This window comes from Arvicanthis niloticus, chromosome 14, assembly GCF_011762505.2.
Source record: "Arvicanthis niloticus isolate mArvNil1 chromosome 14, mArvNil1.pat.X, whole genome shotgun sequence".
NCBI classification, from domain to species: Eukaryota; Metazoa; Chordata; class Mammalia; order Rodentia; family Muridae; genus Arvicanthis; species Arvicanthis niloticus.
This window is the reverse complement of record NC_047671.1, coordinates 69,447,373-69,469,562: the sequence shown is the minus strand read 5'-3', so window position 1 is coordinate 69,469,562 and position 22,190 is coordinate 69,447,373.

Genomic DNA, 22,190 nt, shown 5'->3' with positions numbered 1-22,190 from the left:
GCTAATCCTAGCTTTGGGGCTAACATCCGCTTAACAGTGAGTAAATACCGTGTGTGTTCTTTTGGGATTGGGTTAACTCACTCAAGATGATAATTTCTAGATCCATCCATTTACCTAAAAATTTCTCGAATTCATTATTTTTAATAGCTGAGTAATACTCCATTGTGTAGATGTACCATATTTTTTGTATCCATTCCTCTGTTGAGGGACATCTTGGTTCTTTCCAGCTTCTGGCTATTATAAATAAGGCTGCTATGAACATAGTGGAGCATGTGTCTTTATTACATGTTGGAGCATCTTCTGGGTATATGCCCAGGAGTGCTATAGCTGGATCCTCAGGTAATGCTATGTCCAGCTTTCTGAGGAACAGCCAGACTGATTTCCAGAGTGGTTGTACCAGCTTGCAGTCCCACCAACAATGGAGGAGTGTTCCTCTTTCTCCGCATCCTCTCCAGCATCTACTATCACCTGAGTTTTTGATCTTATCCATTCTGATTGGTGTGAGGTGGTATCTCAGGGTTGTTTTGATTTGCATTTCCCTGATGACTAAGGATGTGGAGCATTTCTTAAGGTGTTTCTCAGCCATTCGAGTTTCCTCTGTTGAGAATTCTTTGTTTAGATCTGTACCCCATTTTTTAATAGGGTTATATGGTTGTCTGGAGTATAATTTCTTGAGTTCTTTGTATATCTTGGATATTAGCCCTCTATCGGATGTAGAATTGGTTAGGATCTTTTCCCAATCTGTTGGTTGCCGATTTGTCTTATTGACAATGTCCTTTGCCCTACAGAAGCTTTGCAATTTGATGAGGTCCCATTTGTCAATTCTTGATCTTAGAGCATAAGCCATTGGTGTTCTGTTCAGGAACTTTTCCCCTGTGCCTAGGTATTCAAGGGTCTTTCCCACCTTCTCTTCTATTAGTTTCAGTGTATCTGGTTTTAAGTGAAGGTCTTTTATCCACTTGAATTTGAGCTTTGTACAAGGAGATATGAATGGATCGATTTGCATCCTTTTACATGTTGACCTCCAGATGAACCAACACCATTTGCTGAAAATGCTGTCCATTTTCCACTGGATGGTTTTAGCTCCTTTGTCAAAGATCAAGTGACCATAGGTATGTGGGCTCATTTCTGGATCCTCAGTTCTATTCCATTGATCATCATGTCTGTCTCTGTACCAATACCATGCAGTTTTTATTACTATTGCCCTGTAGTATAGTTTGAGGTCAGGGATGGTGATTCCCCCAGAAGTTCTTTTGTTGTTGAGAATAGTTCTTGCTATCCTGGGTTTTTTGTTGTTCCAAATAAATTTGCAAATTGCTCTTTCTATCTCGATGAAGAATTGATTTGGAATTTTGATGGGGATTGCATTGAATCTATAGATTGCTTTTGGCAAGATGGCCATTTTTACTATATTAATCTTGCCAATCCAGGAGCATGGGAGGTCTTTCCATCTTCTGAGATCTTCTTCAATTTCTTTCTTCAGAGACTTGAAGTTCTTGTCATACAGATCTTTCACTTGCTTAGTTAGATTCACTCCAAGATGTTTTATATTATTTGTGGCTATTGTGAAGGGTGTCATTTCCCTAATTTCTTTCTCAGCCTGTTTATCTTTTGAGTATAGAAAGGCTACTGATTTGTTTGAGTTGATTTTATATCCAGCCACTTTACTGAAGTTGTTTATCAGGTTTAGGAGTTCTCTGGTGGAAGTTTTAGGGTTGCTTAAGTATACTATCATATCATCTGCAAATAGTGAAATTTTGACTTCTTCCTTTCCTATTTGTATCCCTTTGACTTCCTTTTGTTGTCTAATTGCTCTAGCTAGGACTTCCAGTACTATATTGAATAGGTAGGGTGAGAGTGGGCAGCCTTGTCTGGTCCCTGATCTTAGTGGGATTGCTTCAAGTTTCTCTCCATTTAGTTTAATGTTGGCTACTGGCTTGCTGTATATTGCTTTTACTATGTTTAGGTATGGACCTTGAATTCCTAATCTTTCCAAGACTTTTAACATGAAGGGATGTTGTATTTTGTCAAATGCTTTCTCAGCATCTAGTGAGATGATCATGTGGTTTTTTTTCTTTGAGTTTATTTATGTAGTGGATTACATTGATGGATTTCCGAATATTGAACCATCCCTGCATTCCTGGGATAAAGCCTACTTGATCATGATGGATGATTGCTTTGATGTGTTGTTGGATTCGGTTTGCAAGAATTTTATTGAGTATTTTTGCATCGATATTCATAAGAGAGATTGGTCTGTAGTTCTCCTTCTTTGTTGGGTCTTTGTGAGGTTTAGGTATGAGCGTAATTGTAGCTTCATAGAACGAATTGGGTATTTTTCCTTCTGTTTCTATTCTGTGGAATAGTTTGAAGAGAATTGGTATTAGTTCTTCCTGGAAGGTCTGGTAGAATTCTGCACTAAAACCATCTGGTCCCGGACATTTTTGGTGGGGAGGTTTTTAATGACTGCTTCTATTTCTTTAGGGGTTATGCGACTGTTTAGATGATTTATCTGTTCCTCGTTTAACTTTGGTACCTGGTATCTATCTAGAAAATTGTCCATTTCATCCAGATTTTCCAATTTTGTTGAGTATAGGCCTTTGTAGTATGTTCTGATGATATTTTTAATTTCCTCTGTTTCTGTTGTTATGTCTCCCTTTTCAGTCCTGATTTTATTAATTTGAATACTGTCTCTGCACCCTTTGGTTAGTCTGGCTAAGGGTTTGTCTATCTTGTTGATTTTCTCAAAGAACCAGCTCCTGGTTTTGTTGATATTTTGTATGGTTCTTTTTGTTTCAGCTTGGTTGATTTCAGCCCTGAGTTTGATTATTTCCTGCCGTCTACTCCTCTTGGGTATATTAGCTTCTTTTTGTTCTAACTCTTTCAGGTGTGCTGTCAAGTTGTTAATGTATGCTCTTTCCAATTTCTTTTTGTGAGCACTTAGAGCTATGATTTTTCCTCTTAGTACTGCTTTCAGTGAGTCCCACAAGTTTTGATATGATGTGTCCTCATTTTCATTTAAATCTAAGAAGTCTTTTATTTCTTTCTTTATTTCTTCCTTGACCAAGTTATCATTGAGTAGAGCATTGTTCAGTTTCCAAGTATATGTGGGCTTTCTGTTGTTTTTGTCCATGTCGAAGATGAGTCTTAGTCCATGGTGGTCTGATAAAGTACTAGGGATTATTTCAATCTTTTTGTATCTGTTGAGGCCTGTTTTGTGACCAATTATATGGTCTATTTTCGAGAAGGTACCATGGGGTGCTGAGAAGAAAATATATTCTTTTGTTTTAGGATGAAATGTTCTATAGATGTCAGTTAAGTCCAATTGGTTCATAACTTCTGTTAGTTTCATTGTGTCTCGGTTTAGTTTCTGTTTCCATGATCTGTCCATAGCTGAGAGTGGGGTGTTGAAATCTCCCACTATTATTGTGTAGGGTGCAATGTATTCTTTAAGCTTTAGTAAAGTTTCTTTTATGTATGTGGGTGCCCTTGCATTTGGGGCATAGATGTTCAGAATTGCTACTTCCTCTTGGTACATTTTTCCTTTGATGAATATGAAGTGTCCTTCTTTATCTTTTTTGATTACTTCTGGTTGAAAAATGATTTTATTTGATATTAGAATTGCTACTCCAGCTTGTTTCTTGGGACCATTTGCTTGGAAGATTGTTTTCCAACCTTTTACTCTGAGGTAGTGCCTGTCTTTTTCACAAAGGTGAGTTTCCTGAATGCAGCAAAATGTTGGGTCCTGCTTATGTATCCAGTCTGATAGTCTATGTCTTTTTATTGGAGAATTGGGTCCATTGATATTAAGAGATATTAAGGAGAAATGAATGTTTTTTCCTGTTATTTTTGTTATTGGCCGTGGAGATATGTTGGTGTAGCTACCTTCTTTTTAAGGCTTTTGGAAGATTACCTTCTTGTTTTTTCTAGGTTGTAGTTTCCCTCCTTGTGTTGGATTTTTCCACCAATTATTCTTTGAAGTCCTGGATTTGTGTTGAGATACTGTGTGAATTTAGATTTGTCATGGAAAATTTTGGTTTCTCCATCAATAATGATTGACAGTTTTGCTGGGTATAGTAGTCTGGGCTGGCATTTGTGTTCTCTTAGGGTCTTTATGATATCGGTCCAGGATCTTCTGGCTTTTATGGTTTCTGGGAAGAAGTCTGGTGTAATTCTTATAGGTTTGCCTTCATATGTTACTTTGCCTTTTTCCCTTACTGCTTTTAGTATTTTTCTTTGTTTTGTACATTTGATGTTTTGACTATTATATGGCGGGGAGTATTTCTTTTCTGGTCTAAACTATTTGAAGTTCTGTAGGCTTCTTGTATATTTATGGACATCTCTTTCTTTAGGTTAGGGAAGTTTTCCTCTATAATTTTGTTGAGGATATTTACTGGTCCTTTAAGTTGGGAGTCTTCCCCCTCATCTATACCTATTATCCTTAGATTTGGCCATCTCATTGTGTCTTGGATTTCTTGTATATTTTGGGTTAGTAGCTTTTTGTATTTTGCATTTTCTTTGACAGTTGTGTCAATGTTTTCCATGGTATCTTCTGCACATGAGATTCTCTCTTCCATCTCTTGTATTCTGTTGGTAATACTTGTGTCTATGACTCCTGATCGTTTTTTTAAGTTTTCTATCTCCAGGGTATTCTCCCTTTGTGGTTTCTTTATTGTTTCTACTTCCATTTTTAGATCCTGTATGGTTTTGTTTAATTCCTTCTCCCGTTTGGTTGCATTTTCTTGCAATTCCTTAAGGGATTTTTTGTGTTTCCTCTTTAAGGGTTTCAATCTGTCTACCAGTGCTCTCCTTAATTTCTTTGAGAGTGTTATTTATGTCTTTCTTAAAGTCCTCTATCATAATCATGAGAAGTGATTTTAATTCTGAATCCTGCTTTTCTGGTGTGATGGGGTGTTCAGGGCTTTCTCTGATGGGGGAGCTGGGTTCTGATGATGCCATGTAACTTTGGTTTCTGTTGCTTACGTTCTTGCGCTTGCCTTTTGCCATCTGGTTAACTCTAGTGCTGCCTGTACTTACTGCCTCTGACTGAAGCCTGCCTTTCCAGTTATCTAGCTTGTGTCTGATCTTCTAGGGGTCCAGATGTCTCTGTGATCTTTTCCAGCTGAGCTGATTACAGTGGTATCTCTAGGATGCCTCAGGATATGGTGTCTCCAAGGTAGCAGTCCAGCTAGGTGTCTGCTGTTCTGGGTGCAGTGTCTCTTCTAGAATATCTCAGGATATGTTGTCTGATGCTCTGAGTTCAGTTGTTCCTCTGTGGCTCTGGGTTGAGTGGACCTTCCAGTATGTCTCAGGTGGAATCCAGGGTCCACCCAACAGCAGACCTGGCAGAGGTCTGGTCCAGGCCTCAGATCCAAGAACTAGTTTCTAAGACACTGTCCCAGTTAGAGCAACCGGGATCCCCACTTCCTCTAGGTTCTTGAAGGTTGGGGGCAGAGCTGCTACCCAAGATCTGCTCAGTGCCCTGGCCCAGACTGGAAGGAACCAGTGTTCCGGGCCAGGAGTGACTTCCTGAGTCCTCGGTGGGTCCCGGTTACTCCCTGTTTAGGGCGGGCCCTGCTGTCTGCTTACCTAAGATACTGCCCGAGTTAGAGCGCCTGGGATCCCCTCTTCCTCTGGGTTCTTGAAGGTTGGGGGCAGAGCTGCCACCCAAGATCTGCTCAGTGCCCTGGCCCAGACCGGAAGGGAGGTGTTCTTTTCTTTACAGAAGCTTTTCTGTTTCATGAGGTCCTGTTTTTAATTGTTCTTAGTGCCTGCACTATTAGTGTTCTGCTCAGGAAGTTGTCTCCTGTGCTAATGCATTCAAGGCTATCCCCTACTTTCTTTTCTAACAGGTTTGGTGTATCTTGTTTTATCCTGAGATCTTTGATCCACTTGGACTTGAGTTTTGTGCAGGGTGACAGATATGGATCTATTTGCATTATTCCACAGCATAACACCTGGTTAGAATAGCACTATTTCTTAAAAATGATTTCTTTTTTCTATTGTATATTTCTGGCTTTTTACCAAAACCTAGGTAACCATAGGTATGTGGATTTAGTCTGAGTCTTCAATTCAAGTTCAGTGATGCCAGTACCATGTGGATTTAATTCCCATAGAGCTATAGAAGTGCTTGAATCAGGAATAGTGATACTTCCAGAAATTTTTTTATTATACATGAGTGTTTTAGCTTTCCTGGGTTTGTTTTGGTTTGTTTTAGATTCCATATGAAGGTAAATATTGTTCTTTAGTGATCTATATAAAATTGTGTTGGAATTTTGATGAAGATTGAATTGAATCTGTTGATTGCTTTTAGTAGGATAGTCATTTTTACTATTAATCCTATTGATAAATGACAATAGAAGATATTTCTATTTTCTTATATTTCCTTCAATTTCCTTTAGAAAAACTTGAAGTTATTGTCATACAGGTTTTTCACTTGCTTTGTTAGAGTTACCTCAAGATATTTTATATTATTTGTGGCTATTAAGATTCCATGATTTTTTTCTCAGCCTGTTTGTTGTTTGTATATAGGAGACCTACTGGTTATTTGAATTAAGCTTGTATGGAGATACTCTGCTGAGAGTGTTCGTCAACTTCAGGTCTTTCCTGGTGGAGTTTTTGAGGTCACTTATATACACTATCATATCATGTGTATATAAGGATTCTTTGAATTCATCCTTTCCAATTGATATCCCCTTGATATTCTTTAGTTATTTTATTGCTACCAATAGAACATCAATTCATTGTATAGACATGGCAAAATGGACAGCCTTGTCTTATTCCTGACTTTAGTGGAATTGATTTGGGTTTATCTCCATTTAGTTTGATGTTGAGTATCAGCTTGAAGTAAACTGCCTTTGTTAGGTTTATGTATGTCCTTCGTATCCCTGATCTCTTCAAGGGTTGTTTTGTTTTGTTTTGTTTTGTTTTTTCCATTAAGGGTATTGAATTTTGTCAAAGGCATATTCATCTAATGAGATGATCATGTGATTTTTTCTTTAAATTTTGTTGTGTTTTACAAAAAGATAAGGATAAAAGGACTATATTTGGTGGATGTGCAGTAAGAAATTGGAGAAGGGGGTGCCTCTCCAGGCCAATGCTGAGGCATTCTTTCCCTGAGAGACCAGCCACATGTTGGTATAATAATAGAATTTATTCAGCGCATGGGGAGGGGAGTTGAGAGAAAGGCAGAGAGAGGTGGGGGAGGGGAAGGGAAGGGAAAGGAAGGGAAGGGAAGGGAAGGGAAGGGAAGGGAAGGGAAGGGAAGGGAAGGGAAGGGAAGAGAAGAGAAGAGAAGAGAAGAGAAGAGAAGAGAAGAGAAGAGAAGAGAAGAGAAGAGAAGAGAAGAGAGAAGAGGAGTCCAGCCATGAGCATGTGAAGAGAAAGCAGGGAGGGGAATGGGGAAGGAGGGGGAGCAAGAGCAAGAGGACAGAGCAAAAGAAAAAGAGCAAGAGAGAGAAGATGGGGAAAGCAGACAAATATGGGTATACTTTCATATTTCTACATACAGACAGCCAGTTAGACCAGCACCATTTATTGAAGATGCTTTCTTTTTTTCCCCATTTTATGTTTGGCTTCTTTGTCAAAGATCAAGTCTCTCTCTCTCTCTCTCTCTCTCTCTCTCTCTCTCTCTCTGTGTGTGTGTGTGTGTGTGGGGGGGTGGGTGTGGTTTTATTTCTGGCTCTTCAATTCTATTCCACTGATCAACCTGTCTGTCTCTGTACCAATATCATGCAGTTTTTATCACTATTGTTCTGTAGTAAAGCTTGAAGTCAGGGATGGTAATTCCACAGGCGTTCTTTTATTCTTAAGTAATGTTTTGCTATTCTGGTTTTTTGTTTGTTTGTTTGTTTGTTTGTTTGCCATTCCATATGAATTTGAAAATTGCTCTTTTCATGACTTTGAAGAATTGTGTTGAGATTTTGATGGGGATTGCATTGAATCTGTAGATTGTCTATGGTAGAATGGCCATTTTTACTATGTTAATTCTGCCAATCCATGAGCCTGGAGAGCTCTCCATTTTCTAAAATCTTCTTTGATTTTTTTCTTAAAAGACTTGAAGTTATTGTCATACAGATCTTTCACTTGTTTGGTTAGAGTTACCCCAATATATTTTATATTATTTGTGGCTATTGCAAAGGGAATTATTTCCCAAATTTCTTCTCTTTTTTTTTCATATTTTTTATTGGATATTATATTTACATTTCAGATTTTATCCTCTCACCTCATTCCCCCCACCACCCAGGAATCCCCTATCTCATCCCCCCTCCTCCTGCCTCCACAAGGGTGTGCCCCCACCTACCCCTGACTCCCACTTCCCCACGCTAGAATTCCTCCCCTCTTGGTGTTCAGCCTTCATGGGACCAAGGATCTCCTCTCCCACCCATGCCCGACAAGGCCATTCTCCCCTAGGTATACAGCTGGAGTCATGGGTCCCTCCCTATATGCTCCCAGGCTGGTGGTTTAGACCCTGGGGAGCTCTGGTTGGCTGGCACTGTTGCTCTCCTCTTGGGGCAACCAACCCTTTCAGCTCATTCAGTCCTCTAACTTCTTCATTGGGAACCCTTGATAAGATCAATGGGTAGCTGCAAGCATCCGCCTCTGGATATGTCAGACTCGAGCAGATCTCTGAGGAGACAGCTACATCAGGCTCCTGTCAGCATGCACTTCCTGACATCCATATCAGTGTCTATCTGGTGACTGAACATGGAACGGATGGATACCAAGGTACAATGGTCTCCACACGGCCCCTCCTTGAGATTCAGTCCCACACTTTGTCTCCATATTTGCTCCCTTGAGCATTCTATCATTCCTTCCAAGTAGGACTGAGGCATGCACACTTGGTCTTCCTTCTTCATGATCTTCATGTGCTCTGTTAGTTGAATCTTGCCTATTTCAAAATTTTGGGCTAATATCTGCTTATCAGTGAGTAAATACCATGTGTGTTCTTTTGTGATTAGGTTACTCACTCAGGATGATATTTTCTAGTTCCATCCATTTATCTAAGAATTTCTTGAATTCATTATTTTTAATACCTGAGTAGTACTCCATTGTGTAAATGTACCACATTTTTTGTATCCATTCCTCTGTTGAAGAACATCTGGGTTCTTTCCAGCTCCTAGCTATTATCAATAAGGCTGCTATGAACATAGTAGAGCATATGTCCTTATTATATGTTGGAGCATCTTCTGGGTATATGCCCAGGAGTGGTATAGCTTGGTCTTCAGGTAGTGCTATATCCAATTTTCTGAGGAACCACCAGACTGATTTCCAGAGTGGTTGTACCAGCTTGCAATTCCACCTACAATGGAGGAGTGTTCCTCTTTCTCCACATCCTCGCCAGCATCTACCATCACTTGAATTTTTTCTTAGCCATTATGACTGGTGTGAGGTGGTATCTCAGGGTTGTTTTGATTTGTATTTCCCTGGTGACTAAGGATGTTGAGCATTTCTTAAGGTGCTTCTCAGCCATTTGAGTTTCCTCAGTTGAGAATTCTTTGTTTAGCTCTGTACCCCATTTATAATGGGGTTATTTTGTTATTTGGCGTCTAACTTCTTGAGTTCTTTGTATATATTAGATATTAGACCTCTATCGGATCTAGGATTGGTAATAATCTTTTCCCAATCTGATGGTTGCTGTTTTGTCTTATTGACAGTGTCTTTTGCCTTACAGAAGCTTTGTAATTTTATGAGGTTCCAGTTGTCAATTCTTGATCTTAGAGCATAAGCCATTGGTGTTTTGTTCGAATGCCCTGTGCCTAGGTATTTGAGGGTCTTCCCCAACTTCTCTTCTATTAGTTTCAGTGTATCTGGTTTTATGTGAAAGTCCTTTATCCACTTGGACTTGAGCATTGTACAAGAGGATAAGAATAGATTGATTTGCATTCTTCTACAGGCTGACCTCCAGTTGAGCCAGCACCATTTGTTGAAAATGCTGTCCTTTTTCCACTGGATGGTTTTAGCTCCTTTGTCAAAGATCAAGTGATAGTAGGTGTGTGGGTTCATTTCTGGATCTTCAATTTTATTCCATTGATCTTCCTGCCTGTCTCTGTACCAATACCATGCAGTTTTTACCACTACTGCTCTGTCATACAGTTTGAGGTCAGGAATGGTGATTCCCCCAGAAGTTCTTTTATTGTTGAGAATGGTTCTCGCTATCCTAGGATTTTTGTTATTCCAAATAAATTTGCAAATTGCTCTTTCTATCTCTATGAAGAATTGATTTGGAATTTTGATGGGGATTGCATTGAACCTATAGATTGCTTTTGGCAAGATGGCCATTTTTTCTAAATTAATCCTGCCAATCCAGGAGCATGGGAGATCTTTCCATCTTCTGAGACCTTCTTTGATTTCTTTCTTCAGAAACTTGAAGTTCTTGTCATACAGATCTTTCACTTGCTTGGTTAGATTTACTCTAAGATATTCTATATTATTTTTGACTGTTGTGAAGGGTGTCATTTCCCTAATTTCGTTTTCAGCCTGTTTATCTTTTGAGTACAGGAAGGCTACTGATTTGTTTGAGTTGATTTTATATCCAGCCACATTGCTGAAGTTGTTTATCAGATTTAGGAGTTCTCTGGTGGAAGTTTTAGAGTCACTTAAGTATACTATCATATCATGTGCAAATAGTGAAATTTTGACTTCTTCCTTTCCTATTTGTATCTCTTTAACTTCCTTTTGTTGTCTAATGGCTCTGGCTAGGACTTCCAGTACTATATTGAATAGGTAGGGTGAAAGTGGGCAGCTTTGTCTAGTTCCTGATCTTAGTGGGATTGCTTCAAGTTTCTCTCCATTTAGTTTGATGTTGGTTACTCACTTGCTGTATATTGCTTTTATTACATTTAGGTATGGGCATTGAATTCCTGGTCTTTCCAAGACTTTTAACAAGAAAGGATGTTGAGTTTTGTCAAATGTTTTCTCAGTGTCTAGTGAGATAATCATGTGGTTTTTTTCTTTGAGTTTTTTTTTTTTTATGTAGTGGATTACATTGATGGATTTTCAAATATTGAACCATCCCTGCATTCCTGGGATAAAGCCTACTTGATCATGTTGGATGATTGTTTTTATGTGTTCTTGGATTCAGTTTGTGAGAATCTTATTGAGTATTTTTGCGTCAATATTCATAAGTGAGATTGGTCTGTAGTTCTCTTTCTTTGTTGGGTCTTTATGAGGTTTAGGTATGAGAGTAATTGTAGCTTCATAGAACAAATTGGGTAGTGTTCCTTCTGTTTCTATTCTGTGGAATAGTTTGAAGAGAATTGGTATTAGATCTTCCTTGAAGGTTTGGTAGAATTCTGCACTAAAACCATCTGGTCCCAGACTTTTTTTGGTGGGGAGACTTTTAATGACTGCTTCTATTTCTTGAGGGGTTATGGGACTGTTTAGATGGTTTATCTGCTCCTCGTTTAACTTTGGTGCCTGTTATCTGTCTAGAAGATTGTCCATTTTATCCAGATTATCCAATTTTGTTGAGTATAGGCCTTTGTAGTAGGATCTGATGATTTTTTTTAATTTCCTCAGTTTCTGTTGTTATGTCTCCCTTTTCAGTTCTGATTTTATTAATTTGGATACTGTCTCTGTGCCCTTTGACTAGTCTGGCTAAGGGTTTATCTATCTTGTTGATTTTCTCAAAGAACCAGCTCCTGGTTTTGTTGATATGTTGTATAGTTCTTTCTGTTTCTACTTGGTTGATTTCAGCCCTGAATTTGATTATTTCCTGACATCTACTCCTCTTGGATTTATTTGCTTCTTTTTGTTCTAACGATTTTAGGTGTGCTGTCAAGTTGTTAGTGTATGCTTTCTTCAATTTTGTTTTTGTTTGTTTGTTTGTAAGCACTTAGAGCTATGAGTTTTCCTCTTAGTATTGCTTTCATGAAGTCCTACAAGTTTTGGTATGATGTGTCCTCATTTTCATTAATTTCTACAAAGTCTTTAATTTCTTTTTTTTTCCTTCTTCCTTGACCAAGTCATCATTGAGTAGAGTGTTGTTCTGTTTCCAGGTGTATGTGGGCTTTCTATTGTTTTTGCCATTATTAAAGACCAGCCTTAGTGCATGGAGGTCTGATAGGGTACAAGGGATCATTTCAATCTTTTTGTATCTGTTGAGGCCTGTTTTGTGACCAATTACATGGTCTATTTTTGAGTAGGTACCATGAGGTGCTGAGAAAAAGGTATGTTCTTTTGTTTTAGGATGAAATGTTCTATAGATATCAGTTAAATCCATTTGGTTCATAACTTCTGTTAGTTTCATTGTGTCTCGGTTTAGTTTTTGTTTTCATGATCTGTCCATTGCTGAGAGTGTGGTGTTGAAGTCTTCCACTATTATTGTGTGAGGTGCAATGTATGCCTTAAGCTTTAGTAAAGTTTCTTTTATGTATGTGGGTGCCCTTGCATTTGGGGCATAGATGTTTAGAATTGAGAATTCTTCTGTTACATTTTTCCTTTGATGAGTATATAGTGTCCTTCCTTATCTTTTTTGATTACATTTGGTTGAAAATCTTTTTTATTTGATATTAGAATTGCTACTCCAGGTTGTTTCTTGGAACCATTTGCTTGGAAGATTGTTTTCTATCCTTTTACTCTGAGGTAGTGTCTGTATTTGTCACAGAGGTGCGTTTCTTGTATGCAGCAAAGTTCTTGGTCCTGTTTATATAGCCAGTCTGATAGTCTACATCTTTTTGTTGGAGAATTAAGTCCATTGATATTAAGAAATATTAAGGAAAAATGATTTTTGCTTCCTGTTATTTTTGTTATTAGAGGTGGAATTATGTTTGTGTAACTATCTTCTTTTGGGGTTGTTAAAAGACTACTTTCTTGCTTTTTCTAGGTTGTAGTTTTCATCCTTGTATTGGTGTTTTCCGTCCATTATCCCTTGAAGTGCTGGATTTGTGGTAAGATATTGTGTAAATTTGGTTTTGTCATGGAATATCTTGGTTTCTCCACCAATATTGATTGAGAGTTTTACTGGGTATAGTAGTCTGTGCTGGCATTTGTGATCTCTTATGGTCAGTATAATATCAGTCCAGGATCTTCTGGCTTTTATAGTCTCTGGTGAGAAATCTGGTGTAATTCTTATAGGCCTGCCTTTATATGTTACTTTGCCTTTTTCCCTTACTGCTTTTAGTATCTTTTCCTTGTTTTGTATATTTGATGTTTTGATTATTATGTGACGGGAGGTGTTTCTTTTTTGGTCTAGTCTATTTGGGGTTCTGTAGGCTTCTTGTATATTTAAGAACATCTCTTTTTTTAGGTTAGGGAAGTTTTCCTCTATAATTTTGTTGAAGATATTTACTGGCCCTTTACGTTGGGAGTCGTCACCCTCATCTATACCTATTATGCTTAGGTTTGGTCTTCTCATTGTGTCTTAAATTTCCTGGATGTTTTGGGTTAGGAGCTTTTTGCATTTCACATTTTCTTTGACAGTTGTGTCAATGTTTTCCATGGTATCTTCTGTACTTGAGATTCTCTCTTCTATCTCTTGTATTCTGTTGGTGATGCTTGCGTCTATGACTACTGATCTTTTTCCTAAGTTTTCTATCTTCAGGGTAGTCTCCCTTTGAGATTTCTTTATTGTTTCTACTTCCATTTTTAGATCCTGGATGGTTTTGTTTAATTCCTTCACCTGTTTGGTTGTGTTTTCTTGCAATTCTTTAAGGGCTTCTACCTATTTACCTGTGTTCTCCTCAAATTCTTTGAGAGTGTTGTTTATGTCCTTTTTAAAGTCCTCTATCATCATCATGAGAAGTGATTTTAATTCTGAATCCTGCTTTTCCGGTGTGATGTGGTGTTCAGGACTTGCTATGGTGGGAGAACTGGGTTCTGGTGATGCCAAGTAACTTTGGCTTCTGTTGTTTACATTCTTGTGCTTGCCTTTCAATATTGGTTAGCTCTAGTGCTACCTGCACTCGCTGGTTCTGACTGGAGCCTGCCTTTCCAGTTATTTTGGTTGTGTCAGAACTCCTCAGTGTCCAGATGTCTCTGTGATCCTGAGCTCCAGCTGTTCTGGGTACAGTGGCTCCTCTAGGATATCTCAGGATATGGTGCCTCCATGGTCATATACCAGCTAGGTGTTTGCTGCTCTGAGTGTAGTCTCTCCTCTAGGATGTCTCAGGATATGGTGTCTCCTGCTCTGAGTTCAGTGGCTCCTCTAGGATGCCTCAGGATATGGTGTCTCCTGCTCTGAGGTCAGTGGCCTCTCTAGGATGTCTCCTGACCAGCTGGGTGTCTGCTCCAGCCACTGGGATCTGGGTAAGGGGCAGAAGGGGAGTGGTATTCTGCAGGGGCAGGGTTTGGGTACCTGGTGTGCCCTGCGGGCTCCCTGATGCCAGTTGTGGCTCTGAGGCGTAGGGCGACTGATCTTACCTGCCACTCTGAGGTCAGTGGCCTCTCTAAGATGTATCCGGATGCAGTTTCCACACGGGAGCAGACCAGCTGGGTGTCTGCTCCAGCCACCGGAATCTGGGCAAGAGCCCAAATTTCTTTCTCAACCTGTTTATTATTTGTATAAAGGAAGGCTAAAGATTTATTTGAGTTAATTTTATATATGGCCACACTTTGCTAAAGTTGTTTAATCATCTGGAGAAGTTCTCTGGTAGAATTTTTGGGGTTGCTTATGTATACTATCATATCATCTGCAAACAATGATACCTTTATTTCTTCTTTACCAATTTGTATCTCCTTGATCTCTCTTTTTTTTTTCTACCCAGCACTTTGAGTACTATATTGAATAGATATAGGAAGAGTGGGCATCCTTGTCTTGTCCCCCATTTTAGTGGGATTGCTTCAAGTATGTCACCATTTAATTTGATATTGACTGTTTATTTGCTATATATTGCTTTTATTATGTTTAGGTATGGGCCTTGAATTCCTGATCTCTCCAATACTTTTAACATGAAGGGGTATTGTATTTTTTTAAATGCTTTTTCTAAAACTAAGTATATGATCATGTGATTTTTTTCTTTGAGTTTGTTTATATAGTGGATTACATTAATGGACTTTCATATATTGAACCAACATTGCATCACTGGGATGAAGCCTACTTGATCATTGTGAATGATAGTTTTGATATGTTCTTGCATTCAGCTGGCAAAAATTTTATTGTGTGGTTTTGCATCAATATTCATAAATGAGATTGGTCAGAAGTTCTCCTTTTTGGTTGGGTCCTTGTGAGGTTTAGGTATCAGAGTAATTGTGGCTTCATAGAATGAATTGGGTAGTGTTCCTTCTGTTTCTATTATATGGAGTAGTTTGAGAAATATTGGTATCAGATCTTCTTTTAAGGTCTGGCAGAATTCTGCACTAAATTCTTCTGGCCCTGGACTTCTTTGGGGGGGGGGGGGCAGTTTTTAACGACTTCTAGTTCCTTATAGGATATAAGTCTGTTTAGATAGTTTACTGGCTCTTGGTTTAACTTTGGTATGTGGTATCTGTCTAGAAAGCTATCAGTTTCATCTAGATTTTCCAGTTTTGTTGAGTATAGGCTTTTATAGTAGGATCTGATGATTTTTTTTTAAATTTCTTCCATTTCTGTTGTTATGTCTCCCTTTTTGTTTCTGACTTTGTTAATTTCGATACTGTCTCTATGCCCTCTGGCTAGTTTGGTTAGGGGTTTATGTATCTTGTTGATTCTTTCAAAGAACAGCTTATGGCTTTGTTGATTCTTTCTATTGTTTTCCTTGTTTCTATTTTGTTGATTTCAGTACTGAGTTTGACTATTTCCTGCCTTCTAAGCCTCTTGGGTGAGTTTGCTTCTTTTTGTTCAAGAGCTCCCAGTGGTGCTGTTAAGTTTATTTGGTGTTTTATATGTTTCTTGTACCTTTATGATCATCTCTTTTCATTAGGTTGTGGATGTTTTTTCTATGATTTTGTTGGAGATATTATTAGGTCCTTTGAGCTGGAAATCTTCATTCCTCTATTTTGATTATTCTTAGATTTGGTCATTTCACTATGTCCTGAATTTCCTGGATGCTTTGGGTTAGAAGTTTTTTATGTTTTGAATTTTTTTTGACAGTTGTGTCAATCTCTTCTATGGTATCTTCTATACCTGAGATTCTCTCTTTTATCCCTTATATTCTATTGGTGATTCTTACATCTGTATTTCCTGACCTCTTTCCTAGGTTTTCCATTTCCAGGTTTGCCTTCATTTGTGTTTTCTTTATTGTTTCTACTTGCACTTTTTGGTCTTGGACTGCTTTATTCAATTCCTTCACCTGCTTGGTTGTGTTTTCCTGTGTTTCTTTAAGGGATTTGTTCCCTCTGTAAGGGCTTCTACCTGTTTACCTGTATTTTTTTGTATTTTTTTTTCAGTGAGTTATTTATATCCTTCTTAAAGGAATTTATTATCTTCATGAGATAGGATTTTAGGTGAGCCTCCTGATTTTCAGGTGTGTTGGTGTATTAAGGGCTTGCTGTGGTGGGAGAACTGGATTCTGATGATGCCCACATATGTTGGCTTCTGTTGCTTATGGTCTTGGGTCTTCAGAGGAGCAGTCAGGCTGTCGTCCTGTGTGATGTTGTTCTCGGCCGGGGGGGGGGGTGTCTATGAACTGTGGTTTCTGTTTCCCTGTGTGCAGCAGAATTCCTAGGAGGCTTTCAGTCTGTTGGGTCAGTTGCCCTGCATGCCACAGAGCCCCCAGGAGGTCTTCAGACTGTGGTGTCTGTTGCCCAGTTGCCCTGTGTACAGAGTAGCTCTTGGGATGCCTTCAAGTTGTGATGTCTTCAGGGGAGCAGACAAGCTGGTGATCAGTTGCTCAGTTGCCTTGTGTGTAACAGATCTCCTGGTATGTCAGTTGCCCTTTGTGCATCACATCTCCTTGGATGCCTCAGGCTCTGGTGTCAGTTACCCTGTGGGCAGAGGATCTCCTGAGATGCTTCAGGCTGTAGTGTCAGTTACCCTGAGTGCAGTGGATCTTCTGGGATGGCTCACAATACACTGTCTCCAGGGAAGCAGACTAGTTAGCAGTCTGCCCAGCAGAAAGGACAAGGAATAAGGGAGTCTTGGGGGTAATGGGTCCTGAACTCACTGGACTCCCAGTGGCAGCTGTGAAACTTTTGAAGGGTTCTTACCAAATGCTCTGAATGTAGCAGATCTTCTGGGCTGGCTCAGGATATAGTGTCTCCAGGAGAGCAGACTAGCTAGCAGTATATGTTTATATTTATAATTCAAAGATATTAAATCACAACTCTAATGGGATGCCCAGAGTCTTCTCTAAAGACAAGACCTTGGAGAGAAAGCAAGTTCTGGACAAAGACCTTTTAAGCAGAACATAAGAAACAATTATGGTATTTTCCATTCAATAGAAAAGACCACATTAACCAGAATACATCTATGTTAACCAGGTACATCTATGTTGCTAGAACTAAAGGTTAAGAAAGAAACTTCTCCCAATACCGTAAATCACCAACACCTCATAGAATTTTGTGGCAATAAAAGATGATAGATAAGTTTAAATATTCTGGCAGAAACAGTGAAGTTGTGCACTTACATTGTTAGAATATTAACTACTTCACAAGGTCTCATTTGTTCAAGTGTGTGGTCTTCGAATGTTGATACTACTGGGGGAGGGGAGAAACTTTAAGAGTTGTTATGTAGTTGGAGGTAGATCACTGGGATCACGCCTTTGAATTTTGTTCCTGGCTACTACTTCTTGTCCATCATGAAATGATCCAATTTGCTCACATTATACTCCAGGCCATGATGCTCTAACTCTCTTGCCTATAAGCAACAGAGGCTGGTTACTTTGGGCTGAAAGCTCTAAGACTGTCAGCCAAATAATTCTTTTCTTTCTTAGACTGTGTCCTTAGGTATCTAGCACAAGCAATTGAAAGTCTGCCTTAGGCAAGACATGAAGTAATTTAATGGTTCATATCTAGTACTCCATGAAGGTAGAGAATGTGACCATCATTCTCTTTATCCACCTATACTTTTAAGTAGAGGAACTTATATATCATAGACACTATGTAATTATATATTGAATACTGGTTGACAGTGAGTAGTAAGATCAAAGTTGCTAGAAGCTCTGGAAGCCCAATCATAGGAAAACCTATTATTGCAAGTTATCTTTTTATCTCTGAGTGTTGGGGATAAAGTAATGGGTAAGGGGTCATTGTTGCTCACATAACTGACATCAGCTCCACAGACTAGAGACTGGCACCCTGGCTGCCTCTCTCATTTCCCAGACTCTAAAGCTATTAGAGGTCTTTACATGTTTTGTTTCATCGTCCATGATAACTGTGCAGAGGTTATGACATTTCATCCTGAATGTCTAGAGGCTTGTTAGCAGAGACCCTGTCACCACCAGGGATCACAGCATCCTTGTGCTCAGTCCTTAGGGCACTGACCTCAGCTGTACATCCAGACTTTGCAGCAAATGCCACATGCTCTAACATGACAAGCAGCTGGCTCTGCAGCCAACAGGCAGTTACTTTCCTGAAATGAATGGCAGTTTTCAGAGCAGGGAGTATGTTGGCATTTGCTTCTTGTTGTAGGGTTATTATTCCTGTGATAAAACACCACAATCAAAGCAATTGGGGGGAAGGGTATTTGGCTTATGCTTCCATATCACTGTCATCACTGAAAAAAGTAAGGACAGAAACTCAAACAGGGAGGAACTGATGCAGAGGCCATGGAGAAGTGTAGCTTATTGTCTTTCACTTCATGGCTTGCCCAACCTGCTTTATTAAAGAATCTAGGACCACCAGCCCACGATGGTACAACCCAGAAAAGGCTGGACACTCTCACTAATTAAAAAAAAAGCCCAATATTATGGTGGTATTTTCTCAATTGAGACTTCCTTCTCTCTGATTACTCCAGCTTATGTCAAATTGACATAAAACTGTCTAGCACACTCTCCCATGTTGCTGAAGGCAGCTCAGCTTTAGGAATCCTAGAAACCAGAAAAGAACAGATAGGAAAAGAAAACACCTCAGCACATTTGCAGCATAGCACCAACATGTCTATTTAGAACAGAAGAAAATGGACATTCTGGCTTGCCTAACCTATTTCTGCAAAATTGCACAGAACTGGTTAAAATGAAGTATAATACAAAAATTGAGAAAAAAGAAAAAAAAACATCTTGTATACAGTGAAGCTTTCCATTGAACATTTTCATGCATGCTCTCAGTAAACTCAGAATATTATGGCTTTCACTTTTAACAAGCTTTCTTTATTGTAGGACAATCCTCAAGTCAGGAAGAGAGCAATAGAATGACCAAAGCTGTAGACCACTGTTTGTCTGAGATTTAAAAACTGTCAGGGAACCAGAGATTCCATGTCTTACAGAAGTAGATATCTGACTGCTGTTCAATTTAAGCAGCACTCTTGACAGTTTTAGGGACAACCTCTCCTGTGTTTCCTAAAGAAAGTGAAATGTCAGTCAGTCGAGAAGAATTTTTGTTGTTGGTGGTTTTTGTTTGTCAGTTACTTGTGGCATTTTAAGCCACCAGGGGAGAAATATGTAGTGTATTTATATCTATGGGAATCTTTTGAAAGATTGCTGTTTGAAAGTATTTCCGTCTTTATGCTTTATATTTCTAGTGACAGCTGAGTGTGCAGAAAGCATGGGTAGGTGGTTTTTTTAAGTCGAATATTTTATATTTCAGAGTTTATTTGTAAAATACTCTTCAAATTCAGTAAGAATGTCAAAATGACATACAAATAGCTCATAAAATAGTGGCTCTATAGCCATGGATGTGGTTAAGTGTTTGTAGACCTGGGTATATTGAAGTATATATCAATATCTTCAAATATCAGAGTGTCTTTGGAATGTCAACCAATACTTGGGAGTAAAACAATTGAAATTCTAGCTAAATCTAGAAAATCCCAGGATAAAACAGAGTATTGGATTCGTGCAAGCTGCCCTTCTATTTAATTATTGAACACTAGATAGGAGGAGCAAATACCAGTGACCTCTACTGGTAAAATTTCTGGCCTGATGTTATGGGGAAGGGCTACTTAAAGATAAGACGCTTGGGCAGGATGAATAAAATGATTTTGAACATTACTGCACTTTCATTTTTGCATTCCATTAAAGTCAAATCCATTTTAAGGTAAATTTAACAAAATAATAGAGCTTATACTGGTTACAGGTTCATTGCAATTATTCCAATTAGAGGTACATTGACATGAATGCATCTTATTTTGAGTGTGTATCACCACGAAGCAGAATCAAGTACAACTATAGTTGACTATGCACTTGAGTTGTATCACAGAAAAAGATAGAAAACTAGAACACAGAGTGGGTCATTAAAACAGACTCTGGACCTTTAAAAAACAAAACAAAAAAAAATGAACTTTGATAAGATTGTTTAATAAGAATGTGTATACTAATGGTTTTAAAATAGCAATATTTTCATATAAAGAACATATCTAAAATATTAAAACATGAAAACATGTATGTATGAATACATTTTAATTGATGTGAATTTGTGGGGTGTGTGTGTGTGTGTGTGTGTGTGTGTGTGTGTGTGTGTGTGTGTACACATATGTATACAGGTACCAGCAAAGGCCAGAAGCTGGAGTTATATTTAGTTGAGTATAAACCACCCAACTTGGCAGCTTGGAACTAAACTCTGGACCTCTGGAAGAGAATCAAACTTGTTTAATTACTAAATCATCTCTCCAGCCTCCTACCCTATTTTAAAAGCAGAGGGATTAACCTACCTTCTCTGTGAAAGGGCACATTTTCAAAATTGATCCATAGAATATATTCAAACCTAAAACAAAGGGATTTGTATAAGATTATAGTGCACGGGTTGTAAGGTGCATTTCTAAAAGCTAAAATAAATGCCATCGTGAATAAGTTCTTCAAACTGTTAAGATCCGTCTGATAAACAGAATAGCAAAATAGGAGAAGTTTCTTAGCTGATTTTAGACAGCGTTATCATACAGGACACCAGGAAAGCTGGTGAGATGGCTCAGCAGGTAGAAATACTTACTGTGAAAGCTAGGTGACTGTTGAATCTCTAGAGCTCCAGGTAGAACTCCACCCTTGAAAGTTGTCCTTCCTGTGTGCCTACATGTGTGAACATACACATGCTCATGAACACACACACCAAAGAAAAAATTCTATAAACACAGATTAAAGATGTATATAACCACTGTGCTCTCTATCTACACAAGAATAAAAAGTAAACAAATAAGGTGAATAGGAGGTTATAAACAGAGATGCCAAGTACAACATCCACTATGCACTTGTACACATGGTCATATACACGTTCATCCAAAGTGCTTCCAAATAAAGTGTAGGAATTAAGGTTAGTGTGGTACTACATGTATTTAATTCCTCAGCACTCAGGATGCTGAAGCAGAAGAATTGCAATTTTGAAATCACCTGAGCTACAGAATGGATTTCCAAGCAACTTGGTCTACATAAATATCTCATCTCAAAAAGAAATAAATAAAACAAAACAATCAGAAATGAATAAAGAAATGCCAGGGCTTCATATAAAATATTAAATATATCCCAGCATTATTTCATGGGTATTCTTGTTTCAAATAATAATCTGATTCAAAATCACATGAATAGCCCAGGCTAGTCTCAAACTTGTAATCCTCCTGCCTCTGCCTCCTTCAGCAAACCCTACCAGCATGCGCCACCATATCCAGCTTAGGCAAATAGATGGAATTAGAAAATATCATCCTGAGTGAGGTAACCCAATCACAAAAGAATACACATGATATGCACTCATGTGTATTAGCCCAAAAGCTCACAATACTCAAGATACAACTCACAGACCACATGAAGCTCATGAACAAGGAAGATCAAAGTGTGGGTGCTTCAGTCCTTCTTAGAAGGAGTAACAAAATACTTATGAGAGCAAATATGGAGACAAAGTGTGGAACAGAATTTAAAGGAGGGGCCGTCCAGAGACTGCTCCACCTGGGTATTCATCCCATGTGCAGTCACCAAAGGCAGAAGCTAATATGGATGTCAGGAAGTGCATGCTGACAGGAGCCTGATACAGCTGTCTCCTTAGAGGTCTGCCAGAGCCAAACATATTCAGAGGTGGATGCTCACAACTAACTATTGAAGTGATCATGGGGTTCCCAATGGAGAAGTTAGAGAGAAGACTGAAGGAGCTGAAAGGGTTTGTGGCCCCATGGGGAGAGCAACAATACCAACCAACCAGAGCTCCCAGGGTCTAAACCACCAGCCTGGGAGCATATAGGGAAGGATCCATGGCTCCAGTTGTAT